Here is a 27,349-nt window from a genome sequence, read left to right on the forward strand (position 1 = left end):
GCCTTTCTAAAATCAATAAATAGTTGATGTACCGAGGTATTGTATTCCCACTTCTTTTCGAGTATTTAGCGAATGGTAAATATTTGGTCAATAGTTGATCGATTTCGTCTAAATCCGCACTAAATTCATCTCCGTATGGGGTCAATCTTGCTATTAGAACGTTTGAAAGGATTTTATAAGGTGTTGATAGAAGAGAAATACCTCGGTAATTATTACAGTCAGTTTTGTCACCTTTCTTGTGAATTGGAACAATGATTGATTCTTTCTACTCTTGTGGAAATTCTTCCTTGTTCCAGATAAGGACAATGAGTTTGTGTATCTTGTTTCACAATTTTTCGCCTCTAGCTAAAATTAACTCAGCCGGAATTTCATCTACACCCGGAGATTTGTGTTTCTTCAATTTCTTTATAGCGATTTCTACTTCTATTCGGCTGGGTTCTGGAATATACGGTTCTGCTGTGTGTATCTCCCTTTCTCCACGCACATTAGTTTTTGTTTTGTGTTCAGCAAATCTTCAAAGAAATCTTTCCATCTATTTAAGATCCTATCTGTATCAGTGAGAACTGTTCCATCAGCTTTCTTTAATATATAAACACGAGGTTGATAGCCTTTCTTAAATTCGTTAATCCCCTTATACATGTCCGGAATGTTTTTTTATTTTTACTATTATCTTGAAGTTCCTTAATTTTAGCTTTAAAAAAATCGAGTTTCTTTCTTCTAATTGTTTTGGAAGTTTCCCACCTGATGTCTACGAAATGTTATGCAGTTATTCCATTCGGAGTTTGAATCCAACGTAATTTTCCCTGTTTTCTCTTCTCTAATAGTTTACTGCATTCCTGATCGAACCAAGATTCGTTCCTACGTATTTCTGCGTGTCCCATTTTTTTGCCGTAATTTTAATGCTATCTCTAATTTCTATCCAGGTATTCTCAACACTAGTGCACTCCGAATCTTCTAAATCCGAGAATCTATTCGAAACTTCAACCTGGTATTCCTCTTTTACCTGGCTCTCCCCTAATTTCTTTAAATTAAATCTCTACGTTGTCAGACATTGAGTATTTCCTTTAATCAACGATAATCTCTCCCTTATTATCGCTGCTACCAAGTAGTGATCAGTGTCACAATCAGCCCCTCTAAAGACCGGACATCAATTATGCTAGATATTGTCTTCTTCTATCTACTAAAACGTGATCAATTTGGTTATGTGTTTTTCCTTCTGGTGAGGTCCAGGTGTATTTATGAACGTCGCGATGTGGGGATTTCGTACTCTTCACGATAAAGTTTTTGGTTGTTGCAAAGCTCACGAGTCTAACACCGTTGTCATTAATTTCCTTATGCAGACTTTCGTTCCCTATAATCGGTTTGAAAATATCCTCTCGTCCTACCTTCGCATTGAAATCCCCAAATAGAATTTTCATATCGTGTCCTGGAAGTTGGTCAAATATCCGTTCCACTTCTTCGCAGAAACTGTCTCTTATATCGTCATCCTTATCTTGTGTTGGGTCATGTACATTTAAAACAACAATAAAGCAATAATCACATCCCCTTAAGAGTAATAAAAGAAAGTCTGTCAGCAGTGGCGTATTTACGATTTTGTTTCGGGAGGGGCTTTGCTAAGTTTCGGGGGGGCTTTGCCTGGAAATGTGAAAATTCTGCAAGATTTTTCATTTACTTTACTATACTAAGTAAGATTTCGGGGGGGGCTTAAGCCCGGAAGCCACCCCCCTAAATACGCCACTGTCTGTCAGTAACAAATTCAACCCGCTTAATTGCTGATCGTGAACGAAAAATCCTGTTCCTAATTGGTGATTTTTATTTCCTTCCCCGTAAAAGAATGTAATATTTCCGGAATTCTCAGATCCATTACCTTCCCACCTAACTTCCTGAACTCCTACTAAGTCCATCCTGTATTTCTCTAACTTACTCGTTAATGGTTTTAACGCGTCTGCCCTATAAAGACTTCTAATATTCCATGTTCCAAATTTCATTTCCTTTTTCTTTTGCTGAGGTCGTTCCAAATTATCAGTCCTTGTCCGAGGCTTCTGTGAATGTTTCTGAACAAGTGCCTTCTTTTAGAGGATGAGGTTGTTAGCCTTACTCTAACAGCACAAGATGTGCTAGGCATGTGCCATTTAGGGTCCCAGCTACTTTTTTGGCACCCGACACTTGGCACATATGATATTCATGTGCTAAGTATGTGCTTCAGCTACCTACAGTTTTAGGTACTTGTTACACCTAATTGATATTTGCAACTATGTGCCACAAATAAAGCATTTATATACCTGTCTCAGTTTCGCAATCTAACAGTCATTTGTTTTTATGTCGTCACCTGGGACATATATCTGTCATGTTCTAGGTACGTCCTTTAGGTACATACTGTTTCAGATACTCTAACAGCACATGTGCTAGGCATTCGCCATTTAGGTGTTCTAAATTCTTCTCTCACATTTGATGCATTTGTTGCTTCTTTTTCTAAGCGAATGTTTACTAGAAACAACAAACGCAGCAACTTTATTAGATGACAATTGTCGCCGTTCATTTGAAAGTGAATATGGAAAAACCATGAAATAAAGTAAATAGACACTCGTCAATTTGTTATAAAATTTCATGGCGAGCAGATTTTATCTGATCCCAAACTTAATATATGCAGTTAAAGGAGCACTCTGATTAGCTGAATGCAAAAGACCTCAATAATTTATCCCTCTACAAGCGACGTTCTCCTTATCGCCCCTGTGGCCTACTCGAAAGAGCACGCGGCTAGTAATCCAAAGGTTGGTGGTTTGCGCCCATCCTAGGGTACCCAAAATATTTTTTTTACTTGTTTAAAGTGTTTAGACTCGCCTTAATGTAAACGCATTACGCATATAGGCTATTTAACATATTTTTGGGGAGTAATTTTGTGGTTCATTGACGCTTACAGCATAGGGGCCATACCTAGAACATATTAGGCAATTTCCCCAGGTGTATATCAGGCATGTGCCTAGGGGCGGACATAGACTGTGACTATCATTTGCCATCCATGTGATTTCTTTCTCAGAAGTATATAAGGCACATACTGGACACATTCTCATGTACCTCAGGGAACATGATAAGCATATGCCTGCTATGTAATTGTGCTGTTAGGGTACCCAAACCCCCAAGCTGGAGGACCACTCCTAGTCGTCTGTCCGCGACTGCTTATTCAGTATATTCGCAGCTAACCTCTATATCTAGAGGCCTTCTCCTCCATCCGCAACCTGAGGACGCGCCATGCCGTAGTGACAGGGACCCACTTTGCACGGATAAATTTATTCTACAAATACTATTTCTTTACGATCGAATTTTACTATATTTTTCAAGTATTTGTATTGACTGACTGTGGAAATGGGAAGTTCGGAGCTACGTAAGGGAAGCTGATTATTTTAAAAATCGCGTTAAAATTTGGAATGTTTTGTCAAAATATGGATTCTAATAAATAATTGAATATGCATTAAATAATTCTTTGATTAGTTTGTTGGATTAGAGTCTCCCGTTACTTCAGCAGCAAGGCTATATGAGACGTGGTCCTATACCTTAACGTAGGATTCTAACCATCTGAGCTTTTACCAAGATCCAAATCCGCGTAAGTTAACCATATTAGCCACGAGTTAGCTTGAATAATTCTTTCATGAATATTCTATAGTTTCATTCTTATTAAAGTAAATTAAACATATCAAAGTAACGCATGGCCATTCACCTGAAATTATTACTAATAGTGGAAACAATTTATTTAGAATCCTTATGGACAGCCATAATTTAACTATAATTCTATCAATAAGCTAGATTTGATATTCAAATCTAATAATTTCTGTTTCATTGCAACTTACAATGCCAGGCAAGGAGGTAACTTTCGTGTAAGGAAAGGTCAGCACGGAAAACGATCTTCGTGCTAGAATGAATAATTTTTTCAAGGACGGTCGACTCAGAGTAAGGAGACTCCCGATATTAGAGCTTCTGAAATCACGAATTTGTTTTCTACTATCTTCGGCTTGCGTGGGGAAGCCGTATAAAACAGAAACCAATGGCATCTATCTTCGATCACATTATTTTGTGATAACGTTCACTCTCCTATTATCAGCCTTATGAATTTATGTAGATACCACTGCAACATCACGCACAAACGATTTATTAAATTTGTGCAAACTATGAATGTTGCATAAGCTAAATAGTCGCCAACAGTCACGGTACCAAACTTTTTTTTTCTCTGTTACTTACGAATACTAATCAACTGCTATACTTAGCTTGTATTTTACACAACAAGCGCATACGACTTTAGTCACAAAAGAAGTTTACATATCCTAAGTGTAATTAAAGATCATGGAGCAAAATCAAGAAATGTTACAAAAAACAAATACTACGAGAAAAGAATGTAATATTTAATAAGAAAAATTGTATCTGTTCACTCACTTAAAATTGCGTTTCACAGGACTTGATTTTTAGCTTTACACCACATAAAAGAGAAAAATACCAAAATCTATCACCAGATGTCAGGGTTATTTGCATTCATAATTTTATTGTATTTCTCGTCTCGCCTTTATCTTCTTATGATTTTATCATCTAAACCAGTGCTTCTCAACTTGCGGGCGTCGGAAGAGGAGGGGTGAAGAGCCCAAAAGCGGGGTAGAAGCTGCTCAGGAAACGTACTTTGAGTTACGAATTAAGCAGCACTTGTAGTGACCATTTAGAATGTGGCTTTAACAAACTTCACAAACACTATGGGCCTTATGCAAAGTCGTTCTGACGCGTGATTAGTGCCATACTAAGAGAGTTCGACTAACATATGTTTCCAGCAGTAGTCAGGCCTTTAGCATGACGCTAATCATACGTCAAAACGACTTTGCATATGGCGGTACACGTGTAACATTCAGCCTGTGTCATGGAAAGGAGAGGAGCGTGAAGTATGAATAGTTTACGAGGTGGGGTGCCAGGTAAACAAGGTTGGGGACCACTGATCTAAAGCAGACAAATTTGTGCTGTAGTTACTTAGCCTACGTTATTTTACAATTCTAAACGTTAATCCATTTGATACACTTTTAGTCCAAGAATTATCACTTGAAACGCAAGCAGGGACATCTTCAGATATTATTCATTGTTTCTGTACGTATTTAATATACACTGTATATTTCTGTTCATTCTGTACAATATTTATTGGGATCATTGAAGTGTGACTTAACTTTAAAAATATAAAATGGATGTGTGTATGTGTTTGAGTTTTCTAACACAACTCTAGAACGCCTGGAGTACTTTTAACTAAACTTGGTTCACATATTACAGTCTAGAAAACAGTACTGTCGGGAAAAGACCTCCCGATCACATCTAGGGGAGCATATAAAATGATCGAAAACGGCCATTATTAGTGTCGAATATGTAGTTTTCGGGATCACTGAAATGAACAGTGACGCTTCCGATGCGTTTAAATCCAAATTCAGCCCCTATTAGTACTCCTACCGGAAGGTGACATGTAAAAATGGGAAAATGACCGATGTTAGCGTTGAATCCATATGTTTTCGGGTCCTTAAGTTGATTGGTGACAGTTTCACTTTACATTAAGTTCAAGGTAAGCTCCTAGTTGTTGTAAGATCCCTTAGCACTTCTATGGGGGAGGGAAGACATATAAAATAATCGAAAACAACCGATATTAATGTCGAATCCATAGCTTTCGAGGTCGCTTACATAAATGAACCGCTTACTGCAGAAAGCAAACATGTCCACATTTAGTAATTTTACAGGAAATACAAAAAACTGAATAAAACTACCTTTACGATATTTCCACCATAACGTGTATTTTTCCTTTAATGATAGATGTATACGTGATTAAAATACACATGCAAAATTTGTGTATCATGTATGGGGACTGAGGAGGGACACTGTTTTGTGTTTTGTACATGTTTGCTTTCTGCAGTAAATGCATTGTTCAAACGAATTGTGGATTGAATTGATTAAAGGAAACGACAATGAAATTGATAAACATCCTTTATTGGAAAAAAACATAGCTGTCAAACATTTCTGAATAACATGTGAGTTGTATAACTACAAATTAATCAGTCATCTTTGTCATCAGAACGTGTTTCCTTTGTGATAGGCCAGGATGCTATTGAACTCCAAAATAGCATATTTTCTTGAGGTATGTAGACCAATGTTTTCTTTATGTCATCTATTTTCTTGTTGTTTATGTCAGGACAGAGTGTTTAGAAGAGTTTCACAGCCTAAAGGTATCCACTATTAAGCGACCAATATTTATGTTACACTGAACACTATTTTTACTTAGAGATGAGAAGTACATCTCATGGTATTTTAAAATGCTGAAAGTTGTTTTTAAGTGTTTAGAGACTTTTTTGCCATAAAAGTCATCGCTCAAACACGCCATTTTTTAAAAATTCAGGCCACCAGGAACTGAAGTTAATGAAGTTAGTCGCTTTCATTCGAAGAATGGAAAACTTGTTGGAGATGGTCGAGGAAGTTTTAATGAGCTCAACAACAACATCCACTATGTAGTTTATCTCCTTCCTCAGCTTCTTTCGCGTTATACCGAAATCCCTATCATTGAGCGTTGAGTGACCTCCAACGGGAAAAGTACAAAGTCTTATTTACTAGTGGCAGGGAACTCGTCCGGGATAAGTTTCCTTTCTGCAGTAAACGGAAAGTTGAAGGCATCGCGATGTCCATTGTTATTGAGCGGACAAGTTTCATTTTGGTGATTGACCAACAATACATTGCCCTATTACAAACCATTATCTTCCCAAAAAAGGAAATGTGTAAATGTTGGACATGTTTGCTTTCTGCAGTAAGCAGTTCAAATAGTGACACTATTGATGCCATTTAAGTCCAATTTAAGCTCCCATTAACACCCAGGGGGGATAAAGGTGATATGTAAAATATCGAAAACGATGGATACTAGTGTCTAACCCATAGTTTTCGATGTCGCTAAGGTTAATAATGACACTCCCGATAGCGCTAAAGTTAACCTCAGCCCCCATTGGCATGAGGGGTGATATGGGGTGAAAAATAGAATGTCTGAAATTACTGAGATTGGTGCCGAATCCATGGTTTGGGTTCGTCATGCTGTTAGGTTATAATCTCGATGACATTTGATCTCAAGTTCAGTCATGAAGAGACATGTCAGCTGTATTAGGAATCTACAGGGGCAACGCCAAAGCCGTATATGTATTTGGATGACCGTATATTTCAGTAACTCCGGAACGTTTGGAGCAACGTTAACCAAACTTGGTTGACATGCGATTTTCAATCTGGAAAAGTTATTGTAGAATTAAGACATCCCAAGTGGTGAGAGTTTTAAGGAGTGGCATGTAAAAATAAACCAAAATTACCGACGTTAGTGTGTAATCCATAGTTTTTGGGGTCACTAAAATGAATAGTGACTCTTCCAATGCCGTTTAAGTCCAAGTTCGTCCCTCGGCAGAGGGTAGAGTTGGAGAGAGGTGAAAAATAAAATGTCAAAAATGACTGATTTGTGTCGAATTCGTAGTTTTTGGGGCCAGGGAAACGTCTTGAATTAAAGCGAATGTTTGAATTCTGCATTTTTGCAATAGATAACCAGAGCAATTATCACACCGGAGTCTGTTATTAAAATGAATTCGTTAACATTTTCACGGGTAACGTTGATTTTATCCGTAGCTACTCATACCTCATTTTCTACTATTTGAATAAAAGTAGTAATAACTACACATCTTGTCGTTAGATGGAAGAAAATGTCCATTCATTTGTTAACATCTACCGGAAGAAATCGGAACTTCCTTTTAACTATGTACCAGAGAACCAGAATGTATTTGGCTATTAAATGTTCTTGTTCTCCTGTACTTATATATGTTACACGAGTTTCATATGTTTTGCCTCGCTTAAGGTGATTGATTGGATCCTAAACACACTAAAGGCTGATTCACACAAGGATGCCGTCCTCATACCGCTCCCCTGCCATGCTCTGTCCGTCCACGGCCGCGACAATTCACACACGTCCCGTCCCGCTGCTGTTTCTACACCATTTTCCAAGACGGATTGCTCGGAGGAAAATTTCGTCTTCGTCTTGCCTCGTGTGCTCTGAAGAAAGCACAAGAATCGCGGCCGAGCTCATCCGTGGCTAAGCGGTTAGCGTATTCGCCTTTGGCGTGGAAGACCCGGGTTCGATTCCCGGCGGGAGCTCATGTGGTTCGGATTCCACGTTAATCAGTAGGTGCACGTCTCATATAGCCTCGCTGCTGAAAGGGACGCTAAACTAAAATCAACTCAACTCAAGAATCGCGGCCGACGAGCTACGACCGAGCTTGTTTCTCTTTGAGAGCACGACATGGGAAAGGCGCAGGCGTGGCACGTCATGTGTAAATTTAAAGAAAGACAACCCAATAAATTTTCAACGTCAAAGATTTGTTTGGACGGGAAACAGTTGAACGTCAGTGTATTTTGTATTTTCTGTTGAGCATTCATGAGTATGGAGGCCGCGGTGGCTCAGTAGTAGAGCGTTCACCTGTGGTGACTGGGGTCCCTGGTTCAATCCCAGCTAGCGCCAAGAGAACTTTGTGGTGGACAAACACCGTGTACTTGGATTTTTCGGGGTTCTCCCGTTTCCTCTCACTTTCTTCATACCACCATTTCATTCATTTCTCATTATCACCGTCTCCTTTAGCCTACCCGGTATAACTGTGGGGCGTAAAACTCAGATTTCATTCATGAGTATGCTGGCTCTGTCAGTTTTATTGAATTCCACCTATCTCGTTCCTGCCTCCTCTTTCTGCAATATCTTTTTCGCTCTGTTCGGGTTGTTAAAGGTCCTGGCTCCCTGGTCCCTTCAGGATTGACGTTTATGCTAGTATGTAGAACAATATATACAATACATCAATAGGAGGGTTGTAATATGGATGTGAATGTTATGTCTCAGTTGCACGCAACTTGAAGCTTCTATCATTATCTGACTTCAACTATTTTTAAATAAGTATTGTGTATACATTTCGATATGATAGAATAGGAAATTATCAGAAACAAAAAATAACATTGATAATACGTCACATGAAAATACAAGAATGTGAGAATGGCGATGATTTACTGAAGAGTAGTTCAGGATTTAATTGAAGTGACCTCGTGGCGCAACGGTAGCGCGTCTGACTCCAGATCAGAAGGTTGCGTGTTCAAATCACGTCGGGGTCAAGAGGTAATTTTTCAAATAATTTTATTTCAGTCAGTGACAAATGACAAGGGTTTTTATTAAAGTAAAAATGAAAATGAAATGAAAACTTTCAAGGTATAAGCTGCCTTCACTCAGACCCGAGCCACACTTACTATTTACACCTGGCAAAACCATATATAGAGGAAATTTCTCAAGAGAAATTATACGCGCACACCTTGTTGCGCAGCCTTTATTTTTCCACCTGAAATAAGCGTAAATAAGGCTTATATATGTCTCTGTGTGTCCGTCTGTCTGTTTCACCAACCCTTGTAAAACTTATTCGATTTTAATGAGACTTAGTATATGCCTTCCCCATGCCGTAAACGTCGGTGGACCACCGATGGGCAACTATAATGTTTTCAAAACTAGAAACAAATTGATATTTGGAGAAGCACGTGGTACGCTGTTGCCACTTCGTGCGCATCGTGGGTCATCAGCTGGAACTGTCCAGTGAGTCAACGAAAAAAATCTCTAAATGTTGGTTTGTTTGGAATTGGTGGAAGGATATGTTTGTCGTCCCAGTTTGTGTAGGTTTGGAAGGGAGGGCTTTTTTTAAAAAAATCACTTCCACGTACAAAGAAACGAAAGACGATTCTTTCATTCTGGAAATACGTCTTTGCTATTTAGTGGCAACATTGAAATGTTGAGATCCTCCCACTGTTGCTAAAATGACGTTTATGAAATGAATGTATCCTGGGCTGCTTTTAGTTACTTTCACTGCTGTCGCAATTGTGATGCCAACGTTTTTGTTGTCAACACTGGTATTGTTCTTTGCTACTGTATTTAACAGCAGTTTTAGGTTTAGAAGGTCTGAGATGTCCATGTCAATGACTGTAAAGGGATCTTTCACCCTACATTCTGTGACTACTTTCTTCCAGTCATCGACACAAAAAAGGTAGTATTGTTTCCGTGCCTTTTTCTCTATCACACCAAAAGTCGCTGTCGCTAGGCATGAGCGTGTGGCCAGGAACAAGAAAAGAATGAATGATTTCATCAAATTTTCCAATATGGACCAAAATGTAATATAAAGTAAAAACCACCATGTTCTGATTTTGCCCACTGCAAGAGTCTGAAAAGAACCACAACTTTGTTTTGTTTTCCGTGATGTGTGTGTTCAAGAGGACTTTGTACACGCAAGACCCAATTTCACAGGCACGACGAGAAGTGGTATTTTCTGGCCACATACACATAAATCCTTTGTTAGTGTTGCAAACATGAAAACCTAAGTTATAAACCCATAACTGCCTTAAATAAAATACTTTTTCAGTAGGAATTTTAGGTAGCGGCATTGCTTGTTGCAAGTCATACGTAATGACACAATACTCATAAGTAAGACTTCGCAAGTTCTTGGTAGCATCTGAAAGCAAGTTATATCCTTGTTCTGCTTTAAGCTGATGAAGGCGAACGGAATAAGGAATAAGCTCGTTGTCCCTAAACTTCCATTCGTCGCACACTGAACAAGAGTCTGATATGGGCAGTTTAAATCCAACGTTAAATTTTGTTTTGAAAATAGACAGGTATTTTTCATCTTTAACAGGCGGCCCTATATCATCACCAGATCGTTTAAGTAAAGTCTGTTCATTTCACTGACAGATGGCACACTGCGAATAAAGCTTTTCGGTTTTTTTTCCTACTATAGTGGCGAGGAAACTTTTTGATGTGGTTGATAACAAAATCAGTTTGAGAGTGCAAGCTTTTTCATATTTGTCCGTATGGGGCAAAATAGGCTTACGCGATTAAGTGACAGGTTATGCTCTTTATTATCTTCGTCACTTGCGCCTAACAGACTAGGCTCCGTTGCTGTAGTCTTCTCTCCAGCCTTGACAACTGCGACCCTTTTTTTCGAGATTGCAAAAATGTCCAAAAAAGAGTTTAAGAACACTCTAACACCTTTGCCATCTCCGTTTTTCAGATAATACGTAAATATTTGTGTTCTTCTTGACTTATTCATATCAGTACGTTTGTTTTTGCATGCACATTTACAGTCACTTTGCTTGATAACTCCCCACAAAAATGAATTTTGCAAGTCATAGTCACCTAACTTATAAAATCTTATGAAAAGGTTATCTTTGTCCACGTCTGTCAATGTATGAAACTCACACCAACCTTGTTTGGCTTGTGCATTCTTTATGACACAGTCACATCCTCCCCTATGTCTTTTTGCTGCCACGTGTTTGTTGGTTTTATCACTTACATAACTTTCACCACTGTTCCTCAGTCTTTTCGCAACATTTCTCTTCCAATCACCACTGTTTCGTAAACGTTGTTTAGGTTTTACTACACAATCATCTTCATTACCGTCAACAGCCGCCATTTGCGGTTAGACTACAAACAGTAGTATTTTACTGCTGTGTAGAAGCTCATGCGCGAGCAGACTGCAGAACATAACAAAACAGCTGAGGCTTCCTCCACCACTGACCGAGTGGTATAGCCTCTTCTCTGTCTCACCGAACATCTGGCGCTTGCAGTTTTCTATCTTCAACTGTTTGTAACACGCGAAGGGGATCTGCCACATGTCCAACTAGTTCAGCGTTACACCGTTATATAGCACCACCAACAGGAACTGTACCTACATCAAAATTTCAGGTTGTGTGGCATAGTCCCTTCTCACTCTCAGGCACTCAATTATACGCACTCATCTCAAGATTTTTCACTTCATGATGTAGAGGCAGGGCTTACTCTTGACCCCTGGCGCTCACTTTAGGAACAATTAGTCAGGGAAAAAATAATATATAATAACCGCATGCACATGACTGGCGATAGTTCGTGTTGGTATCTCCGCGATTCTCCACTACGAATCCAAAGAACGTGGACCCAAATGAAATTCTCGCTGCTACGAGGTATTACAAGTGCCAACAATCACATAGCAGTTTGCTACAGACAAACATTAATTTCTAATAAGCATGTTGGAAAATAGATAGTAACACTCTTTCAACAAAACCATGTTGCAGGGTGCAGGTATTTGGCCGATCTGGTACCAAAAACCATACATTACTTCCATATTATGTCTATTTATTTGGAGTTAACAAATTACAACAAATCTTTCATTTCCCTTTTAGAGAGAAAGAACTTCCAATCTCAATTTCTATCATTATAGCAATGCTTTTCCTCTTTCGCAACTACTACAACTTTCATATTGTGGAAAAATTTTAAATTCGCATATTAGATTGTTTACGTGATGCTATATAGATTACATATCCTACGTTATTTACATTGTCTACGGGTAAATGCAAGCTATCCATGTTTATACATAAACGCACACCATTGATATTTTTCGACTTCATTGTGTTATGGTGAAAATGATACAGACTCTAAACTTGCCTCATTCCGTGATTACTAACTATAACTACAATGCCTTATATCTCCATCATAAACTAAAAAGCAGATTTTGTATTACGTTGACGCAAACCGGTGTGGAATCAGGTCCCCTTATTTGTACCGGTATCTAAAAGTCTTTAATCGGGATGGTATTTCATTGACTTAACACTCCTACTTTTAAAAGAAATGAAACGGATCGAAGCACGCTTCTGTTTAGTGTCCTACGGGCACAATACGTAGCGGTTTGCGTCAACATAACACAAAGGGCCTTATACAGAGTCGTTCTGACGCGTGATTAGTGCCATACTAAAGAGTTAGACTAACATACGTTTCTTGCAGTAGTCATGCTTTTAGTATAACCCTAATCATACGTCAAAACTATTTTGCATAAATCCCAAAATTTCTAAGTTAGTTTGCGATATTCGGCATAGCAATTATAATATCTTTAAGTATTTTTTTTTGCTTCTTCGCATATAGACATGTATTCATAATGCATGAAAATGATTGTTTGTTGCGTGGTCACGTAATTCAGGTACTGCAAAATACTATGGGCCTTATGCAGAGTCGTTCTGAGGCGTGATTAGTGTCATACTACAGAGTTTGAATAACATATGCTTCCTGCAGTAGTCACCTTTTAGTATGAAGCCAACCATACGTCAAAACGACTCTGCATAAGGTGGGATAATGTGGTATTGACAGCAACTAAGCTCTCACGACTCAAAATATACTCTGGTGAAGTCAGTAGAGAGGATCATCCAAACTATTTCCATGTACGAGGTACGGGTAAACACCGTTAGTCACCGTTACTCGTTAAATTGTTAACGGTTTTACTTCATGAAGCAACTCAATTGAGGTAATTGTTCTCTATATGTTGCAAAAACAATTCAAAAATGTGCTTACAGACATGAGATATAGGGCTATAGATAGCCACTGTCAAAGTAGCCGCCATTTGTTAATATGCTAATGGATTGATTCCATTAAGAGCTCAGTCGAGATAATCGCTCTAGCTGGCTATTGTAATAAATATATATTTCAAAAATTGGCCTTGATGTATGAATATGGGCTATAGATAGCCACCATTAAAGTCTCCGTTATTCGTTAATACGTAAATACATTACAGAACTTGGTCCAGCTAATTGTTGTAGCCATTTGCTGCAAATAGCAATTCAAAAATTTACTTACATATGGGATATGGGCCGTTAAAGTTGTTATTCATTTAGTTATTAGTTGCACAGATAACCACCGTTAAAGTTGTTATTCATTAATACGTTATTGATTCCGTTAACTAACTCGTTCGAAGGAATTTCGCCATGCCGTAACGTCGCCAACACTTAGTGGCCCACTTGCCGGTAAATGTCGATTGTCAATATAACGACGCATCGAAGGATTGCCGCTAGTGTGCCACTGGCGGTAGGGTTTCGTCGAGTCGAAACAGATATCTAGTGTCGGGGTGTTGAAGTTACCACCGCGGAGCAGCGAATGGTTTCATACGGAAACTCCATTAACAAACTTGGTTGAGATAATTTCTCTAGCTATCTCCTGCAAAGAAACAAAAAATCTGCTTACATTTATTGCATATAGGCTATGTATAGCCACCGTTAAAGTGTTAGCCACCGTTAAAGTCGCCGTTATCCGTTAACACTTTAACGGATTGACTCCACTAACAAATACGTCCAAGATAATCGTTCTAGCTATCTGTTGCAAAAGCATAATTAAGAAATCGGTTACATGTATGAGATATAGGCTACAAAAAGCAATTGTTAGAGTCGTCGTTATCCGTTAGTAGACCTATATTAACGGATTGACAACATTAATGAACTCGTTCGAGATAATTGTTGTAGTTGCAAAAAGATAGAATTAAAAGATTCACTCAAAGTAACGGAATATTGGCTATAAATAACTATCGTTAAAACCGCTATTATCCGTTAATCCGTTAACGATATGACTTCCTTAACGAACTCAGCCTAGAAAATCGGGCTAGCTAGCTATTTAAAAATGCACATTCGTTCAAGAGTTACCGTGCTGAGCAACGAACAATCGGCCGTACTAACATCACAATATTATATCTCTCACTGTGTGATCTAATAACAGTATCTTAATCTGAATAGTGCAGGAATGACGTAATATTTTGCCTTTTGTAAAGAAAAGTTGTAGTTTCAAAGACAATGTTTTAACTTAATAATGAAAAATGATGAAACGCTCGTAGAGAAATAAAGTTCAAAATTGCACTAATTAACCGAAAAAAAAGTCCAGAATATCGGCTCCGAGAGAGATATCAGTGAAAATCCCAATTTTATTGGTCCATGTCCAAAGTGTCTAGTGAAGAGGACGTGTGGTTTTGCACGGCATAGATAATCTGCTATACTGCAAGGTTTATTTTTATACTATTGTGAAATACAGATTTGCATAAGCGAAATCTAGAAGTTTGCTGTGTATTCTTTCATGATTGCAGAATTTTTTGCACGAAATACAAACTTTTTCCAAGGTGAAATAACACGGGAAAAGACTAGGAAATCAGTGAAGTAGAATGTGTTCAAAAAGAACTTCAAATACAAGATAACTATTTATTTAATTATCCCCATTACATCTTTCGGAGTCTTCAAATTAATTCACAGGAATCTCAGTGGAAAAGCGTTCATCTTTGGTGCGTGTGGTCCCTCGTTTGATCCCAGCTCGCGCCAAGTAGATTTTGTCGTGGAAAAGCACAGTGCGCGTTTGTTTTCTGCGGTTCTCTCATTTCCTCCCACTATCTTCGTTCGATTCATTTATTCTCATCATCATCACCGTCTCCTTCAGCCTACATGGGATAAAGGTGAGACGTAAAACTGAAAGTTTTTATTTTGTTTCCTTTCAAATTAGTTTACTCTGTGTACAGTACAAATGGTGAGAATACGTAAATCAAAATGGCTTCTCGGGATCCTCACTTATTTCGTAAAAACTATTACTTTACATTGTTCTACACCTGCCAATACAACGAGTATCTACCAGAGATGGAGTGGGTCAGTTGGTCGGTGGGTCAAGTGGGTCAAGTTTTCTGGGTGGGTCAGTGGGTCGTGGGTCAACAGCATGTGACCCACCACCCACCGTCACCCACTGTGAACCACCATCCACCGTGACCCACTGTGAACCACCACCCACCGTGACCCACTGCGACCCACCACCCACTGTGACCCACTGCAACCCACCACCCACCATGACCCACTGCGACCCACCGACTCAGTCTGACCTACCGACTCACTCTGCTTACTGCATTGTAGACAGTATCTTCTGAAGACTGGTAAATTGTGTCTTCGTTTTACTTTCAAGACCTTCATTTCCCTTCCTTTTCCATTTGTTTCCGTCTGCTTACCTAAGGTGAGTAGGCTATATCTAAGTGAAAAAAGAAGTTCATGGACTTTTGGATTTGATATTTGTAATTGTAATAATAGCAGTAGGACTTATACATACTACTACTTGGCTTTCGAGGCCTGTCAGTTTGTAGAGAAGCTAACTACTGGAAAAATACATTTTGAATCACAGTAATGTATAAATTATTATTAAAAAATTGAATGTAACTATGTGTGCCTGATCATAACGGCCAAATTACAAAGTCAAATGAAATGACTTTTGGTATATAGTTAGGCCTTAATCCAAACTGGGATGTTATATTGCTTTCATTATAATACACATCCCAAAGAGGTAGTGAGGATCCGAATTTTTGCGGAAAAAATTAGTATCTCACAAGCCGTTAAACTTACGAAGCTGAAGTTCAGTGTATTAACTCTTTATTAAAAATAAACAGAATCTGTCCTAGCATTTTTTTTAAAATTCTCCTTTTAGGGAGGGGGACACTTTCTATATTTGGAAAATTGGAAGTGAGTTGGTTTGTAAAAATAATCAAAAATGATCGATATTTATCGAAAAAAAAAAAAATCAGAAACAAAAAATACAGTACTTCACTTCATATACCCATTGCTTTCTACTATAATAATTGCTGAAGCTTATGTTTATTATATGGAGCGCTTGCAACACAGGGCAATCAATCCATAAAGTTGTGAGAAAAATAGACATAAAATTTATACTGTAAGCTTAAGTGCACGGAAATTTTAGTTTGGATTGTATGCATAATTATATGGAAAATTTTACACTTTTTTCCTTTACAATAGTCTACTTACCTTGATTTGGGACTTTCAAATTTCATCCCTTTTTCCACTGAAAAGTATCTATAATTCAACAAGGAAATAATTATACTATGATAATTTAATTGGAATTCATCGTAATTTGGCCCATAACAAACAGCAGTGTGGTAATTGAAGGGAAAGAAGGAGGAAGCAGGGAGACACCTCTGAACACTTCTCTGAAACCTCGTTTCCTTTTGCCTTCTAGGGGGGAGGGAACTTGGTAATGACATCAAACTTTCATGTGTAATTACGGAAACTAAATTTATAAACGAATAAGAAATCATCAGTTTATCAGGTTTTAATTGATAATTTATGCACAAGATTTCCTATCGAAGATGTGGTAGATGAAGTTTCTGTTCTCCATGAGTTGAAATTGCCAACTGACATGGTCGATATGGAAAAGATGTTGTATGGTGATAGAGAGGTGGTACTTCTTGCGGAGAATTTCAATACTGACCAAGAAAAATCGTTATCAGATTTAAGTCTAGCAAGCAGATTGTCGAGTATTACAAATTTCCACGACTGAGTGCGAACGGGGATTTCCCCTTATGAATTTATAGATGACTAACATTAGAAATAGACTAAGTGCTCAAACATTGTCTAACTTGTTGTTCATCAATGTTAATGGCCCACCGCTAGACAAGTTCAAAGTAGACGAGCTAGTTATTTCCTGGCTGAAGGATGAACATCATTCCGCTGCGGATGATTTACCACGAAAAAGTCCTGGAGGCCAACAGGAAATAAACCCGATTTTAGATTTGTTTTAAGGTGGAAAATTACGAGTTATGGAAAATGTATACTTGTATTACTAATGGCTTATTTGTGTTCTTTTAGAGATTAGCACGAGTCGAGCTAAAACTCGACTCAACTCGAAACACGACTCGAATTCGAGTCGAGTTACGAGTCGAGTCAAAGGTAATTTTCTCGAGTCGAGTTCCGAGTCGAGTCACTATTTTGAGGTCGAGTTTCGAGTCGAGTTTGATACATGGCTCGCTCGTTTTGAAATCATGACCTGACTAGACTGGAAAGCGAAAGCCGTGAGAAATATAAGTAGCAAAGTGGATTACTTTTAATGTTGCTCACGAGAGGGGACATTGTTCGTGTCTCGTCTCGTCTCGATAACGAGACAATAGATTTTTATAACGAGAAGTCTCAAATGTTGTGAGCACCAATAAAGTATGTATACTGTGTAGATCTTACTATCAAGGCTGAGACTTGTACGGTCGAATTTTTGAGTCCAAGCAGAAGCCCAACCCAGGCAGTGATGTCAATAGGCTCAGCTCGGTTCAACTGAGAGAACAGCTCGATCCGGCTCGGTTGGGATGATCCATCGGCACGGTTCAATTGAACCGATAGCTTAAGCCGGTTTGGTTGGGATGAGCCATTGACTCTACTCAATTGAGCGAAGGCTCGAGCCGACTTGGTTGAGGTGAGCCACCAACTTGCTTCAAGTGAGCCGATGGCTCGAGCCGGCTCGGTTGGGATGAGCCATCAGCTCGGTTTGGTTCGGCTCTGGTAAGCCATCAGCTCGATCCGGCTCGCTTGAGGTGAGCCATCGGCTCAGTAGACATGACATGCAAACGATTTTCCTGAGAGCGGCTCTGTGGTGAACGAGACGTGAGCCGACCCATTTAAACCAATTGCAGAATTAAGAGTCGGCACAGAGTCGGCACAGGTCTACCAGCTTCTGGTAGAGATGCCAAGGAATGCACTTTCCCTAGGAATGTACTTTATATCTTAGGACAATTAATTTCGTGGGTCCTAAAAACGTATGACCCCATGCCTACCATCACCCTCCTCCGAAATATAAACCCGGAACCTTGTGAACGAAGTCCTTGCCTCTTAGACTTCACCACTACCGAGATTGGCAGTCAACTAGTTTTTAGTATTCAGATACAAACCACTTCATATTTTTACATGATGTTATAATAATAATAATAATAATAATAATAATAATAATAATAATAATAATAATAATAATAATAATAATAATAATAATTATTATTATTATTATTATTATTATTATTATTATTATTATTATTATTATTATTATTATTATTATTATTATTATTATTATAGTGTGTTATAGTAGTATCATTGATGATAATTATATTGTCTATGTAGGATACTTGAAGAGAGTATTTAGAACTACACACAGGATTTGGCTCGATTTGGCTTGTTTTGGCTCGACTCGACTCGAAACAAATTCGAGTCGAGTTGGAGGAAAGTTTTCGAGTCGAGTTCTCGAGTCGAGCTGAAAGATGTATGTTTCGAGTCGAGTAGAGTGTCAAAGAAAACTCGCTCGTACCCATCCCTAGTGTTTTTCAACTTACCTAATTTTTAATAAGTTCTCTTCTTTCCTTTTCATAAACTAGAAGGTAAACTACTTTGAATAAATACTCATAATAATTGCAATTATGCATATTTGTAACTTAAATTTAACGTGATGTTTTAGTGATTACACAAATTACAATTATGAGCATACTTTATGGAGATGTTCTTACAGACAGTACCCGAGCACTTTTATACGCTATGGAAAACTGATTTTTGAAGTCTTTGGAGAAAAATACTGTGAACTGAGAAATCATAACCTTTACCATATTGTACAGAAGCATTTTTCTGCGAATAGAAGTTTCTTTTGGAATGTGTTAAGAAATTAAAACTTGCAAGAATACTCTCTTAGTACAAGTATATTTTAGGCACACACTAATTTCCCCCCACCTCGAAGTGCTTCAATTTCCTCATTGACAAACACTTTACCATTTTATATCATAAATGTCAGATCCAGCGTTATTCTAACAGAGTGGTGATTGAACTGACCGTAAAAATTCAAACTCCGATTAGTGACAATTTCACAGTCTTGTTTTATTACAAGTAAACTCTTTAGTCAGTAAAAGAGGCCGTGGATTATGTGTAAGAGTTGATGACGAGATTTTGGTGAGTCAGAGTAGGTCACAGTGGATGAGAGTGGTTGATGGTGGGTGGTGGGTCATGGTGGGTCACGGTGGGTGGTGGGTCACAGTGGGTCGTGGTGGGTGGTGGGTCAGAGTGGGTCACGGTGGGTGGTGGGTCATGGTGGGTCGTGGTTCAGAGTGAGTCATGGTGGGTAGTGGGTCAGTGGGTCGTGGGTCACGATGGGTGGTGGGTCAATGGGTCGTGGGTCAAGTTTTCATTGACCCACGCCAACTCTGGTATCTACAACTACTCTTATTGAATTGGCACGAAAATGCAATGTCCTTGAACTCTTCAATGTATAAAATGATAAGTACAACTTTTGAATTTACGTGACTCGCTGCGTTCCTATCTTAGTATTCATTAAGTGGAAATTACGATATGAATCCCAAATTCCTGAGCGAATTAACCTAAATTTCAAGGCTATTTCTTCTTTTCACAACACAAGGAAGATCATTGCAAAAAGATAACTTTATTTTTTTTTTTTTTTTAAGAAAAAGCAAGTACTGCTAATGCTTGTTCTGGAAATTCCACGTCGTACTGATTCATGTTTAACATTTTGGGTCACTTCCTACTCTTTGTGAACTTCCGGTCACGCATTGGCGAATTTGGTGCACAGGCAGTTGCATTAGCCACGTGCCATCGCACGAAAAGGCTTGTTTATGGCCTCCACCGAGAAATCACAGTCTACGTCAAGTTCACGGAACTTAGCGACTCTTCATAATGATTTAACAACTTCTATTTTTGGCCTCCCACTAGCGTGGACGTACAATCTCTGCAGGAAATAGATTCCATACCTAAGTGGATCTATTAAGAACTCGTTGTTCATTTTCATAGTCAGTTTTCTCTTACGAATGAATCAAGGATCTGTTTCAGCAAGGGAAGCACGATTTCGTTCCTTCTTAGCATTTGAGAAGGAGTGTAGATATTACGATTTAAGCTTACTTCTCAGAGGTATTATTTCGACAATTGAATGTGAAACTTTATCTAAGCTCAGAAAAATGCTGGTGTCTTGGTTAGAGATTTAGTCCCTTTTCAAACACCAAGAGTGTGTGAGACGGTATCTGCTATTTAAAGTCGGATCTCAGATGCTAATTTGGTTTGTATGTTGGTCAAGTACTGCTACCGGAAATCAAAACCGGACCAAGCATACAGTAAACAAGCACCTTAACCATTCATCCACGAATTAAATGGTAGTTTTAAAAGAATTCAGAGACGAAAAATTAACTTGCCATTGTGTAATTTTCTTTTCAATCGGCAATGTACGTACATATCCTAAATATGTCTGTACTTTTGATTTCTGTCCTGTACTGACATATGACAAATCCACTGTTTTTGAAATGAATCTTTAAGTTTTACGTCCCACAGTTATGCCGGCTAGGCTAAAGGAGACGGTGATGATAAGAAAATAAGGAAATTGTGGAATGAAGAAATTGGGAGGAAACGGGAGAACACCGAGAAAACCCACGCACACGGTGTCACTGTTTTTTTTAAGTTATTTAACAAGACCCACCGAGAACACAATTACATTCATTCTAACATTTAGTGGAAGTTACAAGGCAGTAATTTCGTAGCCGGAAAACCGTTCATGGCCAAGCCAGTGGCGCTCTTGCTTCTTTCACTGCGAGTGTTCAAGTGTTCGATTTCCACTGGAGGCGCTTGGAGTAAACTTACAGTTACAGTAATTGCAGCATAACTTCATTTAATTTAATAAATGAAAGCGAGGAAATTTAGTTTTATTTCATTTCTTTTCAAATGTAAATTAATATATTTCTCTGATATTATTATTTAAACAGTAAAGAATATTATTTTTACTACATCTAAATAATCATTCTCCATTTTACAATCACTAAATGAATAAGAGTAGTACTAAGAGCCACTACACTTACTTCGAGCAATTATGGGAAAACAGTTTAATTATATTTTTTTGATAAAGCAATTGTCGCAAAAGAGAAGCTTAGAAAATTAAATAGCTACATGTACAGTACAAAAGCACTGAACTACTTACAATATACTTCAATAAATAACATTTCATTATAGGAAGTCTTTTGGTTATCCAATAGAAGTGAGTCTTTGAACACTATATATATATATATATATATATATATATATATATATATATATATAACAGATTATTAAATTTTTGAAATATCCATTACTATTATTATTGAATTTTAGAGTTTAACAAATATTATTTGTATAGACTATTTTTGACGATAAATCTATTTTGAGACTAAAAATATTTGATATTAATTTGGCAAGCAATTATTAATCCGATACTATTTTATTGTATCGATATGTTCTATTCTTTCAGTAGGTAGCTTACATTGTATTCAACATGTGTCTATTTTTGTCTGTTAAAGTGCTGTATTTTTCCATTAGGCTCTTCATGACACAGAAATAAACATATTATTATTATTATTATTATTATTATTATTATTATTATTATTATTATTATTATTATTATTATTAGAGTATGTAGCTAGAGTTAAGGGATATAATGAAAATTATGGTTACCACGCGTAAATGATCTGAATAGTTATTGATGTAAAACGGTTTAAAATTTTTCAGGACTGGTGCTCCCCTAACAAATTTATACTATCTCTCCCCCAAAAAAAACTCTGTGGCTGGTTGCGGGTCTGCCAACCAATATCATGTACGGGAGGAGCTCCTCACGAACACCATGAAAGGAGACCTGTATGCCATTGCCTTGGAAACATGCTCGTGCCATTGCAGATGAGTTAGGCATACGCTATACCACTGTTGTTTGTCGGGTCCGTGCAATAGGTAACGTGGAAAATTTAAACACATGAGTTGACACCGAACAACAAGAACCACCGTTTAAAGATTTCTATTTTATTTTATTTTATTTTATTTTATTTTATTATTATCTATCACCTATAACAGAGCTTGAGTTCCAATTACAATAGGCATTATAACTATGTAATTAGTAATATGCAGATTTACGAACATACATCACAACATACATAAGCTATCACATTGTACAAATAATCAATATATAATATACATATTCGAAATTACATTGTACAAATAATTAATATAATATAAATATTTGCAAGTACATAATAATTCTTAACCATTGCACAACATTACAGCCACAGCATACTGTGAAGAAGAATATACTAATAACAGAAATAAGAAAAAAAAAGACTTAAGGAATAAAATAACACAATAAATCGAAGCAAAGCAAAAACATATATACATAAAATTACACAACAATAATCTCTTTAAGGCAATATAAATTCAATATTTCAAAATAATTCCTAAATTTAGTAATACTTAGAAGATGTGCAGTTATCTGAATGTAAGGTATAATACAGAAGATTTGCTAATTCGATTGTCACTTTTGGTAAAATATGGATCTCCTATGAAAATCGAAAATGGTCAGAACAGTTGTTGCATCGTGATCAACGTCCAGAACAGTGTCCTAATCCACACCTCTAACCGCAAAAGGTACTGCTCCTGTTACGGCAATGGGATCCATCATGTCCTTTCCTCATCGAGGCAAAACCATCACTGTGGATCGTTATAGTCCTGAACTCCGCAAGCGTGTTCTCATATTGCAAGACAATGGTGCCGCGCAAAGAACAACGCGTGCCCTCTATGAGATGCAGTATGAAACTCTTCCACACCCATCGTATTCCGCTGATGTTTCCCCTACTGACTACCACGTCCTTTTGCATCTTGATTTCTTCTTGGGAGGAAAGACTCCCTAACGATTAGAAAGTGCAACGTGAGATTGAGGACTTTTACCTACCGCAAACTCCAGACTACTTTCAACACAAATTCAATCATTGATTGAAAGATACCTAAAGTGTGTGAAGAGGCGCGATGGCTCAGTGGGCCTTCCCCGATGGTCTAGTGGCTAGCGTGTGCACCTTTGGTGTATGTGATCCTGGGTTCGATTCCTGGTGGAAGAGCTTTTGTAATTTAAATCGTCCTCTATGTTTCTGTGTTCGTGTTCCTGTTCTTGAAAAGTTCATGGAAAAATAAAAGAAAGTAAAAATAGTGATAATTAGGAAAATTAAGTAACTGAGGAACTTTCGGTAAATCAGTTAACTTTTACTTTAAAAAGGTGTTAGAGCGCCTACCTCTGGTGCGTGGTGTCGCTGGTTTGATCCCAGAGAAGTAAGTTTGTGATGGACAACATCGAGTCCGTGAGTTTTCTCGGAATACTTCTGTCTCCTCCCATATTTTCATTTCACCAATTCTTCGATCATCATTTACTTGCCTCAATCGTCCATCTTCCTTAGCGTAACGAGCATAATCGTCGGGCGTTAAACTTAAAGATTTCATTTCATTTAATTTTTCCCACAGTTACAGACAGCGACTATTTTGATTGACTAAGTTTTCAAGTTCTCTTTCTTTCTGTCTTTATTTCTTTATTTTTCCTTTGGAAATGTCATACCAGGTAATGGATATTTCATTCGCACCAACGTAATAGTAATTTACATCCCACTTCAAGGAGTTGGTTTCAATCTCATGTAGCCTCGAGTCTTGAGTGTGACATTTAAATCCAATTAATAAATTGTAATTTATATCTTGCAATCGGTGACGACTTCAAACGATTTCTCTCGGGAGGATTTCAATACGCAGGAGGGAGTTAAAGTAGTACTGCGATAATATTGGTAACCCTTATTGAGTACGATCGGAGATTTGGCCTGGGGGAATTTCGTATCTACGTGGGGTGAATTCCCCTTGGGTCACTCCCTGAAATAATCACTGCAATTTCTTGACCTGCTACTAAAGAATCTCAAATGATGTTGAGCGCTGGCCATACGCGCGTTTTCTGACTAAGCGACCTCAAGGAGTAGCCTTGAAGAAATGGTGGTGAACTTTTTTCTTATCGGTTAAGTTTCTTCGTACTTGTATTGTTAGTTAGCGTGTTGAAAATGACTGTGAGTCATAGAAGTTAATTGCCCTTTGTCCACTTATTCTTGTCGAATGTGATTGTATCGACACTAGTAAGGCACACCTGAAGGTTGCAGATAAAAATCAATCAGATAGAAGTAATTCCAGGAACATTGCGTTAAATTTGTGTTTTCAGAAAGTTTCCCAATCTGGATGGAAAACCCATGAACTGTAAAAATATTATCTCATATGACATTGCATAGCTCGGTATCTCTCTGGTTATTTAGTTACAGTATATATCACGACAGAAACTTATAATAAAATATAGTCTAGTTTTCAATCATGGATACATGTTGATGTTCCAAATTGAGATTCATTATTAGTAAAATCCTACTTCTGCACAATCACCTTACGAAACCAATGAATACTCAAATTACCTGGTGTTAAAACGTTCAAATTCCATGTATATAGATAACATATTTAGTATATAACACTTAGATGTTAGAGAAGAAATATCAGTTATACTTAGCTTTAAAAAAAACATTCCTTTATCAAAAATGGTAGGATCCAAAAACGAATTGAATTTGTTTAGTTTAACGCGCCATGTTTATGCCCTTCAGGCTAAACAAGACAGAGTAATAATAATAATAATTATTATTATTATTATTATTGCAGCTTTCACACGGGAATAAACCCTGGGGCCACCTACACCGAAACCACACGCGCTAGTCACTAGACCACTAGGGGGGCGAACTAGTTAGGGTCCACTGTAGGTACCGTCAAATGGGGTGAATAGAAACACATTTTTGGCTATATGAGTATATAAGTTTGGTGATGTTAAAGATTTCGCGTATCAGATTATTCCAAAAAAAAAACAGTCTTAATATGCTAATGAAGTTAAGTAAACGTCATATTAATTTATCAACTCCACTTTTCTTCACCTTGATTTTTCTTAATGTTTTTATTCACCCCATGGGTAGGGGTGAATAGAAACAATGACTTTATTTTCATTGTTGTTCCTTTTATACTATTGGAAAGATAAAAAGAAACAGTGTGTTTGTTGAAACGAATTATTTATTTGATATCTGCAAGATATAAGTTCTATAAGACCAACATTATCTAAGTTACAAACTTATAAAACAATACAATGTATCCTCGTCGCCAAAAGTGCCTTTACATCGCCGTGACGGGTATGTGACCGCGCAGTACTCTTAAGAAGGGATGGTTGCATAAGAAATTGTGATTAATTTTGAAGAGTTTTTATTTTGACTAGGGAAATAACGTAGGTATAGGGAGTAAAGGCATAGATTAGAAGCATCAGTGCACTGTCATCTCTAAAAAGATTCGTATTCTCAGTTTTTCAATTTACTGTCTTATATGTTAAGTTAATAACTTTTAACAACTGCTACTAGCGCTTTTCACTCTTCAGGACTTTACCACGACATGTTCGCAGGGCACTTTTCTAAGTCCTAAATGTGTGCGTAAATTATTTCATTCCTCTCACTGGAATTATTTTAGAATGGAAACTGATTACGCTGAACGTGAATATGTTTCGCTGTCGTAAAGCGAGGACCGTAATAAATATAGATATTATTATACAAAACACAGAAGTATTTATTCCGTATATAGAACAATATAATACAGTAACTGAGAAACATCATAATCACTAACGCCCGCAGGATTTTTTCCAACGGAAGGGGGGGGGGGCAAAATATCGATATAGAGTTTTTCGTTTTATTGCCCTATGTTAAGTTAAAATCCATAACATTAATATTGATAGCGTATCTCGTCTTTCGCCACTCTAGCCCATTATTTAGAACATTCATCTCCAGACATGATGTCGAGAGAATAGAAAGAAAGAGATATGAACAGTGGCGTAATTAATTTTACTGCGCCCTGGATCGGTCGATCATTGATTTACTCATACTCCACCAGGCCCCCTGTCCCAGGTATTTCAGTTGCTGCCTTATATATATGGTTCCATATCAGAAGGGCAAACAAAAGAGCAAACACAGAGAGGCCCGAGTCAAAACGGCCCGCGACAAAAGGGCCAGACCAAAAAGGTCCTGCGTCAAAAGTGCCCGGGTGAAAAAGTGTCCGCAACAAAAGGGCCTGAGTCAAAAAGGCCCAAGTCAAAAAGGGATCCCGCTACGAATGGGCCCGAGTCAGCCCTGCATCAAAAGGGACCGAGTTAAAAGGTCTCCACAACAAAAGGGCTCGAGTCAAAAGGGGTCGAATCAAAACGACCCATATCAAAAGGGCCGGGTGAAAAGGGTCCCAAGACAAAATAGTTCTAGCAAAAAGGGAACTGCCTCAAACAAGCCTGGGTCAAAGGGGGCCAAGTTACAAAAGGGCCCGAGTCAAAACGGCCCCGTGTCAAACGTACCCGGGTGAAAAGGTCTCGGCAACGAAAGGGCCTGAGCCAAACGGGCCCGAATCAAAACGCCCCTCAGAAAAAGGGCTCTGGCCAAAAAGGTCTCACAACAAAAGGACCCGATCCAAAATGTCTGTGTCAAACGGGCCCGGGTAAAAAATGGGCGTCGCTACAAAAGGAGCCAGTCAAACGGCCCCGCATCAAAAGGGCCCTGTTCAAAAGGTCTCCGCAAAAAAGGGGCAGAGTCATATCACCTTTCATCAAAAGGACCTGGGTCAAAAGGGTTCCACGACAAAAGGGCTCGAGTTGTAAGGGACCTACGTCAAACGGGCCCGGGTCAAAAGTGGTCCCGCTACAAAAGGGCCCGAGTCAAACGGTTCCGTGTCAAAAGAGCCCAGGTCAAAAGGTCTCCGCAAAAAAGGGCCCAAAACAAAAAGAGGCCGAATCAAAACGCTCCTCATCAAAATAGCCTGGGTCAAA

The 27,349-nt window shown here is 38.1% G+C and overlaps 2 protein-coding genes and 1 non-coding gene across 3 annotated transcripts in view; 2 read left to right on the top strand and 1 right to left on the bottom strand.

The window, feature by feature from the left end:
* The window catches only part of LOC145687638 (uncharacterized), a 270,371-nt gene that overhangs the window by 125,204 nt on the left and 117,818 nt on the right, over nt 1-27,349 (bottom strand). The gene's annotated exons all lie outside the window — the stretch shown is intronic.
* LOC145687855 (carboxylesterase 5A) overlaps nt 1-27,349 on the top strand; it is a 112,104-nt gene that overhangs the window by 32,720 nt on the left and 52,035 nt on the right. The window lies entirely within an intron of this gene.
* On the top strand, nt 9,103-9,174 carry TRNAW-CCA (transfer RNA tryptophan (anticodon CCA)). The gene has a single exon. It is a non-coding gene; the product is annotated as a tRNA-Trp (tRNA).

Source organism: Thermobia domestica, chromosome 6 (genome assembly GCF_964235325.1).
Source record: "Thermobia domestica chromosome 6, izTheDome1.hap1.1, whole genome shotgun sequence".
NCBI classification, from domain to species: Eukaryota; Metazoa; Arthropoda; class Insecta; order Zygentoma; family Lepismatidae; genus Thermobia; species Thermobia domestica.